Genomic DNA, 18,251 nt, shown 5'->3' on the forward strand with positions numbered 1-18,251 from the left:
AAAACAAAAAGGAGAAAGAAACACTGTAAACTTCAAATCAACAAGTAATAAATGAGTTACATGCATAGAAATCAGAGAGATAAGTATCATAGGTAAAACTACCTCGAGTTTTGAGATCCTAAGATGCCAGTGTTGTACTAATGTTCACAGCAAACCACATTTCCTTATTTCTGTAATTTACAGTATCTGCTAGGTTATGGATTTGTCTGCCCCTTCCCTATACCTCTACACTCCAGGTGAGGATGCCAGCAGCCTCTTTACACATGCATGTGTATGCATGTGTGTGTGCATGTGTGTGTGTCTGTGTGTGTGTCTGTTTAAGGGACGATAATGTAAACTCATTCCCCCAAATCACATCTGTTCAGAATTGACAAATTATGATCCCCAGGAAAGTCTTGCACTACAACACTGCTTTCCTCTCTTGAAATGAAACTCACGTCTTTGCAAAGCAGGTCTTCTGTAAGAAATCCTGACCTTAGCAAGGGAAATGCTATTTACCTCATAAAAATGAAAGCCTAGAACATGCATAAGGAGCATCAGCAGGAAAATCTTCTGGAAGCTGGGAACAGCTGGGGTACATGATGCCACCCTTTCTCATGAGATTCATCTTTGTTTTGGTGCAGAATTGCTCAGTCTTGACGTTATGGGCCTTGGGACCATGTCACTCTTGGTTGCATATTTCAGCATGCTTTTTTTCTGCATTGCAGGGTGTTTGAAAGTATCCCAGATCTATCCACTAAATGGCTGTAGCCTCTCGCCACCCACCAAAAATGTTCCCTCCATACATTATCAAATGTCCTGGGAGGGGCGAAATACCCCCCCCCCACACACACACACACACAGAGAACTACTATCAAATCCCTCCTTGATCATCAATGGCCTAACGAGAGCACTGTTTGCTTCTTTTAAACTGACCCAACAAACATTTTCTTCTGGGAGATAGTAATAGGAAAATAAATTCGGAGAGGTCCATGAAACTGAATAAATTTAGCACTTAAATCAGCTGACTGAAGTTCAAGGAAACAGCTAATATTTTGGAATTTCTTTCTAAACCCTGCTTTCCTTCTCCTGAAGGATACCACCCTTAATCCTCCTCAGAGGACATTCTTCCCAGACACATAAAGCCCTCAAAGTCCTGATCGCGGCTTCTCTCTCCAGCTAAGCACAATGGTGAGAACTTGTAACTGTAAGTGTTGAGGAGGCTGAGGCAGTAGGATTGCAAGCTCAAGGCCAGCCTGGGCAATTTGGCAAGACTGTCTCAAAATGAAAAATAGTTCAGCACTCCTTGAGTCCAAAATCCAGTACCAAAAGAAAAAAAAAGGTCCTTTTCCAGTCTATGAGATCTGACTGAATAAATATGAATGTTTGAAATTTTTTAAAATTACTACAGTAAAACACATTGTCATTAATCCCTTGAAAAATTCCTGAGGGTCGTTGTTGCACTGTTATGGTTACCTCCATGTCCTAAATCTACTTAAAATGTTTACTTTTCATCCTCATTTTGACTTTGGAGAAGAGACAGAAGTCATACAGTGTTAGATTCAAGAAGTAAGTGGACAAAGTCACAGCATAATATTTCTACGAGCTTCCCTTTTCATTGGGTGACACTCAGCAGCAGCACTCACTGCATTTTTTATCACACCTTGTAAAGACACTAATAAAAGAAGACTTCCAGAAATGCTTCAGAAAGTAGCAGGAATGATGGGATAAGAGTGCTCAGTGTGAGGAGGAGTATTTTGAGGGGGATTCATGGCATTGTGTTTACTTTAATAAATGTTTCAAAATCTTAAATAGTATCCACTGTATATTTTGAGCACCCTTCATACCATCTCGTTTCCCTCCTCTCCCTCCACATAAATGAAACAAGAGTATTCTCACCAGGGTAACCATCTTAGTAAGATAAAACAGCCATCACATTCCCTCAGTGAGAGGAACACAACTACAGTTTCTGAAGGACTTTCCTCATCATACAATACGTCCCAATATAATTATTCCGAAAGTCACACCTGCGTTGGCATTATCTTTCTGAGAACATCTATTGCTTCCTACTGATCTCTGAGAGTCACTAGGGAGGATGTGGAGGAAAAGGGAACGAGGGACATCTAGTCTGATGTGCTCAGCTGGCTGTCACCTACACTACCTCTACACATCCGTGTTGGCATCCTGTGATGGGTAAGCAGGTGATCCGAGAGGGCCATTTCTGTTCTACGACTTCCATTTATTTCTCATCACAGTGACACATAATTTCCTGCATTTTCTGCTTGCTCTGGTGTGTTTTCTGCAAAGAGAAAACATCACATTAGACTTTTAGCATATCTGCCCTAACTTAACCAAGTAAGGTCTGTGTTCTCTGAGTCCAAAGGAGAAAAAATGTAAAAGAACAAAATCAAAAAGTAAGAAGCAGAAAATGTTGAGTTTCCCAGGAGACTCACTGAGCTGAGCTGGGTGCAATCCTCCAAGCAGAAGGCAATGAATTTCCTCCAAGTAGGGCTAATTCTAAGAGGTATTAGAATGAATTCATAGAAAAGTCAAGAATTATGCTGAGATCTCCAAAAATAGTTGGATGCGCACTTAGGGCTGAGAGAGGTACTTAATCCAAGTGATAAAATAACCAGAACAGTATCTAGTGTTTATTTTCAATGTGTTCATTTTTGATGTTTATTTTACAACACTGGCTTAATCACCACCCCTGGCATTGGGTCCTTAGTGATTTGTTTGGTGTTTGGTATTAAACAAGTCTAACTTCTTCTGATGTCAAATCCCATCTATAAAATGAGATCTAGATCATTTCTTTGAATTCCAGGATCTTGTGTGCTTTTTTTTTTTACTTGAAATTCTCGTAAGTGCTTTTTAATTTAAAAATGCAATAACAATTTTATCATGCAAACTTCTTTCCAAAATATTTCCTGCTTTGATTTCTTTTACCTTCCATTAGATGTGAGGTTCATTGATCCGATACTGCCTACCCTGGCTAAATTAGGTTTCTTACCACTTACATTTATTTCTACTCCCTCCACTTTTGCCTGGCTAAAGTTTACTCATTGTTAGGTCTCAGCTCAAGCATTGGCTTCTCCAGACACATTATTACTGTTGTCCATGTAAAACAGTGTTTCTTTTTTTGGTTTTCTTGCAGCACTGTCTGCATGCATGTATATATTACAATAGTTGAAATACAAGAACCACATCTCTTTTATCTTTGTGAATACAGTGCCTAACCTAGTAAACAATACATCATTAAAACATATAAGTATATATTTGATGACTTGCTGACCACATCTATGAATGTAGTATGTAGCCTTATAGAAATAAGAGCTCTAAAAAATGTGGTACTATAAAGAAAGTCAATTCTACATGTTTCATGTTATACAATACACCTGAAGAGAAGGAATGATAGAAAATCTGGAAAGTTAGTTACCATTCAGTTTTTAGAGGAGAAATTTAACATAAATTGCATGGCCAAACCAAAAGATAAAAGTCCGTATAAGGGCCTATAACATGTGTTTTAAAACATGATCTTACCGAGAGGTCCAATTTGTAGTTCTTTTGTCTCAAGACTCCCACGTAGCTGGAATTACAGGCATCTGCCACTGCACCAAGTGGCTATTTAACAGGGTGATCACGATGATCACATGGTTCAGTTCCTACTGTCTGTCTCCATAAGCTCGTCCACCACTGATTCTCTTCCTCCCTCTCCTATTCCAATTCAATCAAAGACACATGGCCAATACTCCACTCTCAAGACATTCGTGTTTTGTATTTAATTGGACTTAACCTCTCCTCTCCAGTTAGCCATCTGCCTTAGTCTTCACATCCTTTTATGTCTTTGCTCAGAGGTTATCTTCCTAGCAAGGTCATCCTGCTCACCCTGTTAAACAGCCACTTGGCACAATGGCAGATTCCTGTAACTCCACATACACAGGAGTCTGAGACAACAAGCTGTAAACTGGACATCTCGGTATGATCATGTTTTAAAACTAAAATTTTTTTAAAAAGCATTTTCTGAGTCAATCCCCACTGCCACAAGACAATTTGCCAAGGCCACCCCATTTCTCTCCCTATTCCTTCTATTTTATTAATCACTATCCAACATAGTAAATATTTCACTTACTTATCTTGTTTATTATTTGTCTATCACCAGCAGAATTAAAGCTCTAAACATATTAATTTTGTATAGAGCTACTTGCTCTGTACCTAAAAATAATACTTAGAACATAATAAGTGCTTAATATTTAATTACTTAACTAATTAATAGCTAGGCAAACACAGGTCTGTATTTGTGGCCTTCTGAAATTATCTGCAAACCTCTAGTGGTTCATCAACCTGAGCAAACACTGACTTCAGGACTTCAGTATCAAACACTCTCTTGACGTCTCTATCTGGAAGGCTATTACATGTTGCAAGCAAGTCTAAAACCAGTGACTTGACCTCTGTCTGGATCCATTTGGGCTGCTATAACCAGACATCACAGATTGAATAACTTATAAGCAACAAAACTATTTTTCTCATCATTCAAGAATCTGGCAAGTCCAAGAACAAGGCAACGGTAAATTCAGCATCTAGCAATGTCCTGTTTACCAACTCACAGATGGTAAGTTCTTACCATGCCCTCAAGAGGCAGAAAAGTAAAACAGGGTCCCTCTAAGCTCTGTAATAAAGGCAGTAATCCCACTCCTGAAGATCCACCTGCAGAACCTAATTACCTCTCAGAGGCTTCTCCTCTTAATACCATCAGTTTTGGAAGAATTTCACCATGAATTGCCATAGACACAAGCATTTGAATCATAGAAATCTTCCCCCACAAACTCATTCCTACTTAGTCTTCCGTGATGTTTTATTCAAATAGTGCTGACACCATGTAGGTGGTCAAAACCAGGCAGTCATTTAGGGCAGGAATAATGCTATGTGTTTACAGACATTTGATTTTCTTCCTCGAACATGCAACCATATTAAGTTTCCTAGTCCCCTGAACTCAACCTGGTGCTCTTGAGTTCTGAACAAACAGGTATGTCAGATCAAAACGTAGGTCAGAATGCACATCCTATAATATTCCTAAAATATTCTCTCTGGTCCTTTGTGCTTCCTTTCTATTCCTGGTGATCTTAGAGGATCTTGTTGAAAACAGAGGCTCCACAAACATAAGCACCTAAATACGAGGCACACACCTCACTCACTGTCTTGCTGAACTATACTGGACTGTGATGTGAGCCCAAAAAACAAACTTTTAATGAGATAAGTCACTGAGATTCAAGCTTGCTTGTTACAACAGTTACCACCTTGACTGATACATGATTTTGTTTCCTTCTAATCTCTCCCATATCTGATTCTGTCGTGGTTTGGATTGTGAATGTTCCCCAAAGCCTTGTGTTGAAGGTTTGTCACCAACTTGTGGTTCTGCTGGTAGGTGGTGGAACTATTAAGAGGTGGGCCTCGTAGAAGGAAGGTAGATCATTAGAAGCGTGCCATTGAACATAATATTGAAACTTTGTGCTCTCTCTCTATCTCTCTCTCTTTTCTCTCCCGTAGTGGCAATAGAATATATAGATTCCTTGGCCATGAGCACTGCTTCACCACAGCCCAAGTAGCTGTGGACTGAAACCTCTTAAACCATTAGCCAAACTAAATCACTTTGTCCTTTTAAGTGTTTTATCTCAGGCACTTTGTCATAGTGATGGAAAGCTGACGAGCACAAACCCCTTGTCCACATTCTGAGAATTATTACAATATATCTTGAATTCTTCATCTCTTGCCCTTCTTCTTTGCCACATCCTAGTTCAAACGCCCGCCGTATCTTACTTGGATCGCTACAGTTACCCCCTTATTTTCACTTTTGTACCCTACAGTTTATGCTTCAAACAGCCAGAAGGATCTTTGGTAGTTCCCGATGCATTTATGATTGAATTTTCTACTCTAACATGAGCTGTATCTCACACCTGGCCTACCTGAGTCCACTCTTCATTATCACACTCCAGCCTCTTGGCCTTTTCCTGACCAGATCAAGATCCTTACAGTGCTAATGTTTGCTCCACCTGAAATGCTGTTACAGAGACTCAGTACAGCAATCTTTTCTCATTCTTTGGGTTTTATCTTAAGCTTTGCCTTGTCAGAAGACCTACTTTGAGTGCTCAGGCTAAACTAGATCTCCAGATTGCCCTTAGTCATGACACCTTTTCTTTGTCATCCCATTTTACAGTTCATGGTTATATATTCATATTTATCCCTTGAAGTCAACTAATCACAGGGTAAACTTTAAGAGTGTGAGGGCCTTGTCTACTGTGGCCACCACTGAATAATAGCCATAAACCTGATGCATAGTGAGTGTCCAACAATTATTTATTCAACAGATGGACATAGATTGATCAACAACTCATCCAGTATCTCCCTGTACTCACAATCCCACTTGTTCCTCCAAAATCATCTCTTTTGTCATGCTGGGAGCACCTTTTTAAAACAATTTGCAAGCTCATACTCATTTTATATAATTTACATTTATAACAGGGATTAAGACTTTATTAGAAACATTTCTAAACCGAGTGTGATACAGCCTGCCTATAATACTAGCACTGTAAAAGGCTGAAGCAGAAGAACTGTTAAGTTTGAGACCAGCCTGGGACTTAGCAATTTATTAAAATCTTGTCTCCAAAAAAGGTACAGCTCATTGTGGAGAGCCTTGGATTCAGTCCCCAGTGCCATACACACACACACACACACACACACACACACACACACACACATTTCTAAAATAAGAAAATAATTAAAATAACCTCATTAGCATACCACAAGAACTACTTTCTTTTTTTATTTTTTGTTTTGAAGGTAGTAGAATTACAACAGCACAAGACAGAACAAAAAATCGAGACAATGCAGTGAAATTGGTACAAAACTTCACAGCAGGACACTGGGATGGTAGTAACAGGTACTAGGGTATATCTCGTCATCTTCACAACAGTTGTCCAGTCACTTAGGTATAAAGACATCAAATCAGATTATAAAACCAACTGAAAGGGAACGCTGAGTAGAGCAAAACAATCAGAACAAAGCAAAACAGTGAAAACAACCTCTGCTTTCAAACAGAAGATAGAAGGAAATCCCCCGTATTTGCTATATTGCATACGGTCATCCTCCCAAGAGATGCTCAGACCTCTGTCAGGAGAGGACTTGGGATGTTTGATTCCCAGCCCACGCACTGGTAAGCTCACAGGAGATGCTGACTTGGTCTCCTCCTGGCTCACAGAGAAGAGAGGCTTCTTACCAAGAGGGCAGGCGAATTGCTTCTTTGTGCAGCTGCCTTGGGCTCCACCATGGCTAGCAGGATCTCAGGAACTACTTTCATTATTGCTGCTTGTGGTATAGCGAAGGGAATGCAGGGGAGAGGACTGGGGAAAACACAGTGAGGCCAGCCACACTCGCTTGTATTCTTGTGTGGTGTGAGTAGCCAAAGTGAGCTGAATACCAAGTACTAGGAAGATACTTCCCCAAGAAACTTTGCAGAAGTCTTCGAAAAATTACAATCCAGGGATAATACTGCTTGGGAAATGGAATTTAGTCAAAAGCAGTTCCTAGAAATTCAGACATTCTAGCAAGGATCTTTCTGTCATATTTAAGTTTGTGATTTAGTTTTTAACTATCTGGAATCCTTGGCCTCACTTGGTTTTCCTGTTGCTGCTCAGTGTTTATCTATACTGTTCATATATATACTTTTAATTTTTTTAAATTTTGAAACAGTGTTGCTAATTCACTAAATTGCCTGAGCTAGGCTTGAATTTCAGATTTCCTCTCCACCTCTTAGAGTGTTGGGATTGCAGGTATGCACCACTGCGCCTACACAACACTTCATATGTTTTATACCATTTAAATCATAAAGTCATGAAATCTAAATTCAGTATTTACGTTGCTACCCAGACTTTATACCATTGCGAGAACTGAGTAACAGTGCGCCAGGCTGGCATACTGTTCCACAGTGCAAGCATAGAGGTTAAGGACTCCTGCTGCCTGGGATCAAACACCAGCTCCACTACTTATTAGGACTTTAAAAATTACATAGTCTCCTTATAACCCCTTGTCCCCATCTGTCAAATGGAGCTACAAACAACCTTTATATCGCAGAGTCACAATGAGAATTCAGTGAGAGATCAGATAAATATTTAGATCACCACTATGCCAATGTACCTATTTTCATTGATTCTTGACTTTTTTAGAATTATAAATAAAACTGTAATGAGCATCTTAATGCATGAAGCTACTTTCTTCCTAGTTAACTGTTTCCCTAAGAAGTTCTCTTTTTTCCCCTTATTGTTAATCCGAAAGAATAAATCGTACCCCTCTCTTGCTAACCTTATTTCCTTTAAACAACTGACACCTGGAAACCACACTGAGAACACCCTTCCACTGGGCCAAAGTTAAGTAGTAGAAAAGCACCCATTTAGGCTGCGGTTTGAATTCTGAATTTGGACTCAAAGTAAACAGGTAGGTGAAGAGGCTGGCATGATGAAAGACAATAGACCATTACCCGAGACTAATGGTGCTGTAAAAGAGATAAATGTCTCTGAAGTGGCACCCTTAAAACCTGTGACCTTTACACTGACCTTTCTTTTCAGATTATGCTATGCAGGGTGGACTCTAGACAAAGTCAGCAATTAGAAAAATAGACTCTGAGCCCAGCTGTTTCTGAAGAAGGTGCCCACTTGGGGGTGGGACCCCATTTCTCCTACCACCTACCAACACATTTGCAGATTTTAGAAGGCTGGAGAACCACAGGGCAGGCTCAACAGGTGCACTTTCTCCAAGACCACAAAGGCAGCCCTCCCCGCTGACTACAGTCCAGGCTGCGAACACGGAAAAAACTAACTGTGGAATCTGGACAAATTGCTCTTTCCTGTGAGGAGCAAAGGAAATGGAACAGATGCTTAGTAACATTAAACACCAGTCACCTGCAAAGAAAACGTTATCTGTAAGAATTATTCAGTTTGCTAAGGGCATTGAAAAAACAGAGGATTGATGGCTTTTCTAGAAGGCACCAGAAACCATATACCTTTGATCAGAATGAATGATTTAGTAGGTAATAAAGTACAGTCCTGGGGAGATTATTTGAAATAACTCACATTTTTACAGAATGTTAAAGTTTCAAAAACTTTCCCTTGTGACAATAATCTTTGTAAGAGCCTTGTGAAAATGTGAAAGCCCATGTAGCTATTCTCTGTGTCTACGACACTTAATATTTGGAAGTTAAATGGTACATTCGGAGCCATACTGAAAAAAAGGAATGCTGGTTCTGTATTTAACATTTTGATGTTTTTATACATTGCGGGGGTGTGTTAATTTTGCAATTTTTAATTTTACAACATTGTATTAAAGTGGTATTTATTTCTGTTATTAGGGAGGGATTTGGGTGTCTCTACCCTGCCCATTAATTGTCCATCATCCTTTCAAGTATTATTTTAAAACGCCATTGCCCTTATAATTCAACACTACTAGTTAGTAAATTTAGTTAAAGTCTGTAGACATATGTCTATATTTTACACCTAGAACGTGTTCTTTACCCACTTCAGCTTAGATGGCAGTGGACCAACTCTAAGGAATGCCTGTCTTCTCTTATTCTGATAGATTTATCCTTGCCTTTGGCTTCCCAGGAGTTATCTCACGTGCAGTATGGGTCGTGTCTTCCATTGTTTTGTATATCTAGCCATTTCTGCTTGAATACTCCACAGGGTCATGCTTACCTTTATGAGTGCTAGATAATTTTGTAGCCTTAAAAATAGTCTTAAAATCTATTCTAGAAATTACTTTAAAATAGTTTTATCTCTTTAGGTGTTACTTTTAATATCTGATAAGATCAAAGCAGCATTTAACTTAGGCTAGTTATTTTCCATTATCGCAAAGAGATTCTTCTAACTGTTACTAAATGAGGCTTCTAATCTGGAAAGTGGAAATAGGAACTATTCTGAGATCTAGAGCTCAAGGTCCTGCTCTCTCCAATTCTCTTAGAATTATCTGGTTCTTTCCCAAGCCTCGGCATGGAGACCAATCTCTGATTACTGAGGAAGCCCTTCTGTACATCTCTTAGAGTTTCTCTCTCGCTCTACCTCTGCTCTGCCCTGTGAACTTCAGTGGCTTTGGTCTCTCCAGACTCAACTTAATCTCCCTAACGCTTAACTTAATCTCTTTTAATTCAGTTCCAGGGCCTGACAATTTTCTCAAGTGGAGGCAACCAAGTTTATTCCTCATTTCATATGGATCTTTGTCTCTTGTTGCCTGGTATCTAATGTCTTAGAAACATTTTTTATATATTTTGCCTTCTGTTTTTGTTATTTGAGGCAGTAGAATAAATCCAGCCTTAATCGCAACATCTTAGACGGAAAGAATTCTCTCCACTGAGTGTAATGTTTCAGGTTGAAGAGACCAAACTTTTCCATTTTTATTTCTTTATATATATATAAGTGAAATTTTGTTTTTGTTTCTTTCATGAGGAGGCTATCTTCTCTATTACCAACATCCTGAAACTTCTTGAAATTTCATAATGTGGATCTATTTTTATACACTATGCTTGGTTATCAATGGGTCCTCTCAAACCTAAATTTAATATTAATCTTGAGATCATCAGAAAACTTTTTAAGCAACTTCATTCCTTTGATTTTTATCTATATTTTCTTCTTCTGGTGTGACAATTATTTGAATGGCAAAACTAAGTCTCATTGTTTTTCATGTTGCCCTTTTTATTCTTTTTTCTCCAAGAAGTATTCTTTATCTCCTAACCCAGCAATCTTCCTAACATGTTTTTATTTTTATTTTTTTTTATTTTATTTAAGGAGAAAAGAAAAAAAAAAGCAGGGAAAGGGTACAAGTTATACAGATTTACAGAAAAAAAATGAACAGTAGGAAATCACTAGTTAATGGATTACATATTGTCATCTTAGAAATAATTGTTCAAATCACAAAATTAAAGCTTGTAAAGTGGACATTCCATCAATGATACTGCAAACAGTTCTGTTCATTGATCCAATAAGGTTTCTTTTGTTTTCTTTATTAAATTTGGTTCTTTTGAGCTTCTCTTTTCATTTCCCTTCAGGTTATGCACTTTTCTCCAATGAGTGTGTTTTAGGGGGGAAAAAGGTCAGGGTGAACCTGGAGCATCTTGTCATTCAGATAACAGAGACACTATCAATGATAATTAATGTCATCATGTCTGAAGTGGTCAATAACCAAACGTGCCAAACAAAACTAGAACAACTGAAGAGTCAGTAAAGAATAAAATATTGAAACACATTTTAAAAGTTTAAATCCAAGTACGCATAAATCTGTGAACCAAAGCAAAACGTAACCAGCCATCATGAGAAGATAATAGTGAACTCATTGAATGTGCAAGCCCAACCCAGGTTGTTGGCACACATCTGTCATCCCAGCTTCTCAGGAGACTGAGACAAGACAATTGCAAATTCAAGGCCAGTCTGAGCAACATAGCAACACATCATCCAAAAATAAAATAAAAAGATCTGAGGAAATAACTTAGCAGTACAGCATCCCTAGGTTCAGTCCCCAGTACTGAAGAAAAAAAAAAAAAAAGCAAACAAAGAGAAAAGAATCAAGCACTTCTACTTTTCATGCATGTCAGCAAATCCCAAGCGAGGGGAAGTTTCCCATTAAGGAAGCATTCCTAACTGATAAGAGGGCTGATAAAATTAGAATAACATCACTTTACATCCCCTATCAATTAATAACTAGCATCAAAAATGACTAATATCAGAAAAAAGACAGCAAGACATCATATGCCTTCAAATGAAAGAAAACCACCACCTGCAGAATTTCCTTTTCAAAAAATTTCAGCTGAAATCTGATCTCGCTTTGAAATCCAAAAGCGTACCACAGGGATGCACCCACTAGATCTTACCACGTAGAAAATGTCCGGGAAGGAAGCTGGTTTCTTCACAGAGCAAGTGAAAAAAAAAAAGCACGGCAAGAAGTTAGAAGACACAGCAAGTAATTATGAGGAGCAGACTTAATCCACAGCTTTTTCAAACAAAATATAAGACAAAATTATCACATTTATAAGACAATTGAAACTGTAAACACTCACTAAATCTTGAATTATATTCAGAAACCAGTATTAATTTATCTACTTGCGATCACATTATTGTGGGATTTCTTTTAAAGAGTGTCTTAGAAAAACATGATACAGAATAGAAAATACCTAAGAAAGAAATAATATAACAACTGGTATTTGCTTCAAAATAAGACAGAAAGTAGAAATAGGCAAATGTATAGATGATTCTAATTGGTTGTTAGTTGCTGGTCATTGATACTAAGTAATGATTATATTAGGGTTCTTTACATTGTTCTTTCTACATGTATGACCCAAGAAAATTTCTTTTTGAACAGAAAAATAGAAGAGTTTTAGTTAAGCTGTTTGGGAATTCTGGGAACAGTAGGGTTTGTAGATTTGTGGCCTCCACTGTAACAGAATGGGTCAGCAAGCCTGATATTTGTTGGAGAACTCCCAATTATCAACCTAAGAAAGTACTTTCTTGGAGCAGTTTAGTTGCTCCAAAGAGTGGTGTCACAGTCTTCTGTTTAGGGGTGAGTATACCCCTGGATATTTATGTGTTTTTGATGAGACAGAAGGAAAGCACTCTTAGGGCCTGATAGTGCACTAGAGGGTTACACTTTCTCCTGTTTCAGCTCAAAAACCTCTCTGCCTTCTTTGTATCTGCTGTCCATAAAATCCTCTACAGAGCACATTTTCAGTGTGATTCTTAGGGAATCCCCTCCTTACACAGCCTCAACGATGATGTCCTGGGGCTGCTTTATAGAGTCTCACTCAGTTCAACAGCAGCCTCCCTGGTTGGCTTCCGCCCTTTCTTCTCCCCTTCAAGGTTTCCTGGTACCTCTAAGGAGAACAGATCTGCCTGTCAGCAGCAGCTTCCTTGATCCCTCCTCAGCACCCCTCTTCGTACACAATTTAGGATGCAACTTCTTCTACCCTGCTTTGTCAGGCACAACTCTTCATATTGTGTTGATCTTTAAAAACTGGATTTAAATCTCTCATTCTTTAAGATTTCCCTTCCTTTGGGGGCCCTAGGAAGTAGAGGAAGAAGCAAAAGGTTCTGGGTGTCTATGCATTAATTTAACCATAAGACCAATTAAAATTCTATTTCTTTTTAAAATTGCTTCATGGAAAAGTCTGTATCTGTTTCTCTTATTTATATAGCATTGTGGGCAGAAGCAATTCTGAATAATGTTGACAACAGTCAAAAAAAAAGTTTCGATTGTGATGTGTGGCGGGAGGTCAAAGGTGCAAGAGCAAAAGAAAACATGCTTCTGCTCTACAAAGAAACCAGGAGGATCTCCAGAGCTCAGAAATTGATCAGTGATGTATATGCCATCATCTTTTTTAAAGCCACGTTTGAAATATTTGGGCTTTAACTTTCCTTCCCTTATACCAATCATCTTGATTGTTAAGTTTGTTTGGAAAGTAATTTTTAAAAGATTACACTGATAACCCCAAACCAGCTGGGGAGGCAGGCTAAGTCTGCTGATGTGGAACACTTAAAATGTCCATTAGTACACCTCTCTCGTCACTTATTGCCCACGGGGTCAAGCCTTCGGTAGGAAAATTGTTTATAAACTGGTAGTTTCATTTTTTAAATGGAAAGGAGGGAGTGAGGTAGAGACGCAGAAGATTATACAGTTCAAATTTTTAGAGATTGTACAGGTTTTAAAGCTGCCCTGGGTTTGTGAGTGTTTTATAACTCAACAATTAACCACTAATCTTCAGTTGGAACCTCATGTGAAAGGTCCAAATCTCTTTCTAAACCATGGTGGTATTGTTGGGAAGCCAATTTTTTCTACATAATCCTTCAATAAAAGGACATAATAACAACTTTTACATGGATGACACAATTTCATGAAGCTTATGATTATCTATTTCACAATTATTCTGGCATTATGGAAATCTGTGATGCTTTTTATGTTTTAGAGATGTGGTTAAAGAAACTGAACTGACCTAATTCAATGGACCTTCAAAAATCACACCTTTTTAAGTAACAACTCCAGTGGATGCTTGTCATTGGTGGACACAGAATCTACAACATTCCTCTCAGACCTTCCCCTCATCTCACTCAGATATTCATAGTAGGAGCAGAGTCCCCAACTCCAGCTTTGATTTGCATAATACAATGGGTGTACCCCACTTCCCTGGCCATCATTATTGATTTGGGAGTGGATACGTGACTTATGTGATATGCACTGAACCTCAGACTAAGTCAAGTGGACACTTGCTTAGAATATCCAAGCACTGAAGCTCTATGACCATCTCCATCACCGAGAGGCAGCTAGCCTGACAACTGGGCTGCTGTCTTATAAGGGGCAAAACCACCAAAAGTGCAGAGATGTGGAACTACACTGTGATCATGCATTTTCTTTGTAAAATTGACCTACTCCGGACATTTCAGAGATATGAATTTCCCTCTGTTCTCTAAGCCAATTTGGGTTAGGTTTCTGTCACCATGAATGGCTGGTCCCTTGCAGTCTATACCTCAAAAAAAAAAAAAAAAAACTTTCAAATTAATTTTTTTTTTTTACATATGTAGCAAAAGTGGAAAAAAAGACATTGATGTTTAGAATGGTCCTGGAGAGGTTGCTAGGATTGTGGAGTCTAAAAATGAGCCTGATACCTTAATGGCTTTTTGCATGCATGCATACAAGTACATATATGTATGTGTATATGTAGATATATATATATATAGATAGATAGATAGATAGATAGAGATATAGATATATGTTTGCACCCTCTTGCACACATGTTTCTGATGTAGGATAATGAATGACTTTCTTCTCTACTTTGTGACCATTCTAAAAATTTATGTAAAACACTTAAATATCTTTCTCATACCCAGGCAAAATATCTGGGACTCTGTTAGGTACATTACAAAGGAAACACCAATCAACTGACCTTGAGACAAGCACACTATCCTGCATTCTCTAAATAAGCCCAAGAAATCACAAGAGTCCTAATAAAGTGAAAGAGAGAGGAGGAAGAATGTGATCCCAGGGATGGCACAAGAGAAGGACTCTGCCAAGGGTGCCGGCTCAGATGACAGAAGGAATGTGGGCAGCTTCAAGAAGCAGAAAGAGTCTCAGAAACAGACCTGCCTTGGAGCCCAGGAGGGACACAGTCATGCCAAGTCCTTGAGAGTAGCCCAGTGAGAACCATTTCAGACTTCTAGCCTCCAGCACTGAAAGAAAATAAATGTCTTGTTTTTAGCCATTAAGTTGGTTATAGTATAACAGCAATTAATATAAACTACAACTATGCTTTTTTTTAATTGAACTTTATTTTCAGAAGTAGAAAATTTGGCCACTCAGGTGAATGCAGGGACAGTTACCAGGAAGTCTAAGCTTGCTTGACCTGTGGACAAGTCATTGACATACACTTTACACATCTCTGGAGCACGGCTCTACCATGAAAATAGGCAGTGTTTTTTAATAGTCATGGAGAAAAAATATGTAAGATTGCCTGAATGATGGCTCTTACTTATGTTCAATACGAAGAATCTGCTCCTCTGCTACATTATTTTTCTTTTCTAAATGACCTCTGGCTCTACCATATATAACAAGTATTTAGCTGATTTTTTCATGTGAAGCATTATTACTGATAGTCTTCTTTTAAAAAAAAATCACTGTTCTGGGGATGTAGCATAATAGTAGAAGGCATATGGAGAACATGCAAGGCCCTAGGTTTGATTAGCATAAGAAGAAAGGAAGAAAAAAAGAAAGAAAGAAAGAGGAAAAAAAGAGAAAGAAAAAATGATTATTTTGTTCTTATAAATAAACAATGCTTGAAAATTTTGGTTTTCAACCTTTGGATGTAATAGTTCAAAGTACTTTCACTGTTAAGGAATTTATAAGAATAAAGTTTCTAAAACACTCACCATGTACTTGACTTTATGCCAAGCCTTGCATGTTTTATCCTTTTTAACAGTTTTACTGAAGTATGGTTGGTATATAAAAGCTGCTCATATTTAATGTATACAACTGATGCATTTGGACACATGTATACTATGAAACCATCACTACAATTAAGCTAGTAGATATATCCTCCAAAATAGCCATCACCTGCAAACATTTCTTTGCGTCTCATTCTGAGGGACGGGAAGGTAAGAACACAACTGGGATTTACTCTCTTAAGTTTTTATGTTCACCTTACAGTATTATTAACTACAGGCACTGTAATGGATAGCTGATCTCTAGAGATTACTCATCTTCCATAAGTGAAAGTTTGTGCCAACGGAATAGCTCTCCTCTCTCCCCTCCCCAGCCTCTCCTAACTACCTTTCTATTCCTGCTCCTATGAATTTGAAGCCATAGTTATTATGGCTATCCCCTAGGAGGACACTAAGCCTTAGACAAGAAAAACAATTTCCCTATTATCTCAAATATAACAAATAAAGTCAACGGGCCTTAAACCCAGCTCTGCCTAACTCCACCATCCAATTTTCTAATCTATATATACCAAAACAGATTGAGCTGGACTAAGAACTCAGTTTGATCAAGTTGTAGAGATCCTCTGTGCTTCCTGAACTTTGTTTTCTTGCTTGTTGAGATTTTATTCTTCAGTTGTTTTTGTTGTTTTGTTCTGTTTTGTTTTGTTTTTAAGTCTCAGTCTTGGTTTGTGCACTCTGAGGTTTACCTTTTTAGAAGATGAACTCAAATTCTTGGTTATTTGAGAGCTAAAAATAATTAGGACTGTGGTTAATTGAGATTTAACTGTGCAGAGAGGCACACACCTGTTCACATGCACTTAACGGCAGTCTGCAAATGGCCCCTTAGCTGCAGCATCGGCCAGTAAAACAGTGCTTCGTGAGAACCAGTTCCTGCAAGATGTGGGAAGTAAATACATGGAGCCTCATTCCCTCCTACTGCTTGGTTTACATAGGTCACCTGACATGTCTGTCCAAGTGAACAGAAAGTGGTTTCCTCGGCAATCTATGAGCCAAGACCACAGACACCTGTCTGTGGGACCCCACTCTAGGGCATTCCACAGTCCTGCCTTGAGAGCATACTTACAGCTGACCATGCAGACAGAGTCTATCTTCATTCTTCTTCAACAATTCCAATTATAATCCCAAGACAGCCTCCTCTGCCTTGCAGCCATTGCTTCAGGTTATATGAACGAAAGTCACTTCCCATTGAACTCCTTTCGTTACTGGACAAGCCAGGTCCACAAACAAGTGTTGAGTACTTAGTATTCTACTTGGCCCTGAGGACACAGAGAACACTACCACCCTCAGGGCACCCAAGGTCTAGAGGGAGTTCAGACACAGAAATAGGTAATTAATTACAGGAAATCAATTGTCAGCAGCAGAGAGGGACAGAGTGTGGAAGACAAAGTTCAAGAAGCTTCCTGCACAAGGTGACTCAACCTGAGTTAGTGTTCAAGCTTGTGTAGGTCAACTTCCCTAAAGAAGTTGGGGGAAGAAAGGAAATTCAAGGTAAGTAGAGGCACAGCTAAGAAGGAGTTTGATGCATGTAGGAAACCCATGGGATTTAATGAAGGGGAAAGAAACAAAAAGCAGGAACTGAGGCTGGAGATGGAGACAGAAGATGGTCTTGAGTGGACTTCGCATCTGGTGTCATAGATCTTTGACTTTTCAAGCTTTAAAGCAATTTAAACTTCATGTTGACAAGAACTCGGTGTATCAAATGAAGAAGCTTCATTCTCTAGAAGCTAAGATCTGATCTCATGTTAAATGTTCTGGACACAGAGACAGACAGACAGACAGACAGAGACAGAGCGAAGACTCAGGCATAAAACCTTCATACTTACTGACTCCTTAGGATTTTCAGGCAACATTCAGCAAGAATGTGATTTGGTGATAAAATAGCATATTTTCTTAGTAAAATAATATTCGTGGTGGAGTTTTTGTTTGTTGTCAAAAGTCTGCCTGAGAGGGTTGTGCCGGGGCTTTTCCCTCTGCCTCTGTAGCAACAATCTCTGCCTCGGTACACTGCAGAGACCCAAGAAGTCACAGACAGCACAAGAGTCCCAGGAAATATGTCATTTGACACCTAAGTGCTTCGAAGAGAAAACAGTCAAAAATAAAGTGAATCAGAAAACACAAGGCCCCGGTGACAGATTTTTCTAAAGGACCAGCAAGACAGTGGTCAGAAGATGTCCCTGGGGCAAATACTTGTGTTATCAGCAATTTATGCTAAAACTGTGGTGGCTATCAAAGAAAGCCGGCTCATGATTACGTATTCTT

General features: G+C 38.7%; 1 long non-coding RNA gene across 2 annotated transcripts in view; it reads right to left on the reverse strand.

Annotated features, from left to right (window-relative positions):
- Window positions 1–18,251, reverse strand: part of LOC134477923 (uncharacterized) — a 203,204-nt gene that overhangs the window by 135,648 nt on the left and 49,305 nt on the right. The window lies entirely within an intron of this gene.

Source organism: Cavia porcellus, unplaced genomic scaffold (assembly GCF_034190915.1).
Source record: "Cavia porcellus strain 051 isolate PalLab524CR breed Dunkin Hartley unplaced genomic scaffold, mCavPor4.1 scaffold_10, whole genome shotgun sequence".
Lineage (NCBI taxonomy): Eukaryota > Metazoa > Chordata > Mammalia > Rodentia > Caviidae > Cavia > Cavia porcellus.